Here is a 2,578-nt window from a genome sequence, read left to right as displayed (position 1 = left end):
AATTGACGGGTCCCAGGATTTTTTTCGTAAATGGTTTAAGATCCCCAAAATAAGCTCTGTTTCGTTTTCCAATGGCCACACTGTATATAAATATAAATTTGAAAAAAGTAAAAAATTAGTTGCTATGTTTTGTCAAATACATCAACTTCGATGCGAGTCCCGGTCTAAGTTACTCTCTATTAATAATTTTGACATGAGCACTATGACGGCTCAGCTCATATTAATTAAATTTTTATCTCTTTTAGAAACTGGGTACTCCCTTCCCTAATTAATTCCAAAACCAATCCTATACTTAACATATAACCCCAATGCAATCCTCTCAGTCGCCCATAAAACATATCTCACAACAAACGCCGAATTTATAGTTTTTGTTTAAATTACAATCACATAATCAACATTGTATAGCACTTCCTGGGATCTAATCTCGCATCAAATTTGTCGACCTTGCAGTTCTTTTACAAAAAGAATTCTTTGTAATTTGTATGAACCCGATTTTTTTTCCAGAATGTTGTCGATTGTATCAGGAGCGCAAACCATTCATCTCTTTATAAGTACCAAAACGCGACCATATAAAAACAAATTAGTCATGACAACAAAGTAAGCTCATCGTATCAGGAAAATAGGAGTTGGAAGAGGGATGAGGAGGTTTTCTCCTGACATATGCGACAGAGGAGATTCTATTATGATGATAGTCTCTTGATCTACCCAAAACTTAAGTAAGGACAGTACCAGTGTTCTAGTGGTTAGTTGTGAAAAGCTCTCTTAATCAGACTGTTGCAAAATGAGCGCGCCAGGAAAATGGGGGTGAAGAAAAAAGACAAAGGGGCATCGCACGTTGTCTTCTCCTGATAAAAATGCAACAGAGAAAGTTACGTTAAGATTATGGTCTCCCAGGTGGTCTCCTGATATCTACAAAGTGAGTAGTGTACCTGATATCAAATGCGACAGAGAAATAATTGTACCATACGATTATGGTCTCCCGATGCTTTCAATATTTTAATCAGGTGGTCTCCTAACACTGTGATGCTCTCATAATTTGATTGTTGGCAAACAATTTCACAAGAAAACTAGAAATGAAAAAGGTCGAGGAAGACATCGCACTTTGTACTGATACATAATACGACAAAGAAATAATTGTAATGAGATTGTAATCTCACGTCTCATGATCTCCTGATACCAACTCATTTCGTTTCTTAATTGGACATAGGTACTTACTAACCTACTCACATCTGCTGATACTAAATTGTTTCTCTCGATTCTACTCTCCTGATGCAATATACTGTCAAAGATGAGTTTTGGTACCAGGAAAGCATTACTGAAGGAATTACTTGCACATACCTACTGGCGTGTTGTATGACTTAAAAATCCAACGGCACGCTTGTGGAGGACTAAACCTTATCTGTAGTAGGCACACATTTTTTAAATCAAGAAGGTATAGAATCGCAATACACTTACGATAGGGTTTTAATTTAATGGTATGATCAAAAGTTATCTTTTTTGGGTTTATATGTCCGCCATATGAGAAATCAAAATTCAGATTCTAACATGTTAAAAACGACTAACGGTACTATAATCAGGGTATTAAAAACCCGGGATAAGAACCTAAAAAAAATCTGCATCTAAAGTTTGATGTTTAGTGAGTTAATTAGACAAAAATAAAAACTCACCCTCAGATGTCTTTCCAAGAGGAGGACTATTACCAATTCACCCCAGTTACCATTGGAACGACACTACATACGCCGCCCGCATGGATTAAACTTTCGCAAACTACTGCGAGGCAAATTGTTACGTGAAGCGATAACAGGTAGAGGTCAGCGTTGCCGCGCCCTCCTTATCTACTCACCAATGCCGTAATTGAAAGGTTAATGTAAAATTTAAAAAATAAAATCAACTGTCTCCTTTTAAATCTTAATATTTTTAATTCCCCAAATGCATTTTTAGCAGATATTGTTTGTTATCTGTGCAACCTTCATGAGTTCCTTAAAGTGTTTGTGTCTTAACAGCATCTCCTCCCCCAGGTCTGGTTTAACAAGTAAAAAGTGGATGGATTTTAAATGGAACAATGGAAAAGTGCGAAAGGTTTAAAGAAGTTCGCCTAGGTATACGTGGTGCCCCATGCCAAACATACCATTACATTACTTTCATAGTATTCCAACAAAAGGCCTGGAGTTGTTTTCTAGCAAGTCCTGTCCGATCCCCTGACCCACTAGAAATGTTGCACCCGCCCGAGGCGCCACATTGGAATGTGTATTTATTGCACATTTTGATTGGGAAAAAGGTCAAACGCATCATTTCGAGTACCGCGATCTAACATTCGTACTTTACAAAGATTTGCAAAGATCTCTGCTTTAAGAATTTTCTGATTACTTTCAACAAGATTATTCAATTTGTGCCAGAAATTGCCAGAAAAGTCCTCTCGTACCTTTATAATTTTTCGAAAGTTTTAGAAATGAAAGTTTATTTTTGACTGAATTTTCACGACAATGCTTTCTGAACGGATTCACGAAAGGTCCGGTTAATTTACTTTCCACCGACACTGATGCTGCGTTCCTGATAGTACTCATACGATCAAATATAA

Source organism: Photinus pyralis, unplaced genomic scaffold (assembly GCF_008802855.1).
Source record: "Photinus pyralis isolate 1611_PpyrPB1 unplaced genomic scaffold, Ppyr1.3 Ppyr1.4_LG1, whole genome shotgun sequence".
Lineage (NCBI taxonomy): Eukaryota > Metazoa > Arthropoda > Insecta > Coleoptera > Lampyridae > Photinus > Photinus pyralis.
The sequence above is the reverse complement of the archived record's forward strand: the minus strand, read 5'-3'. Positions refer to the sequence as shown.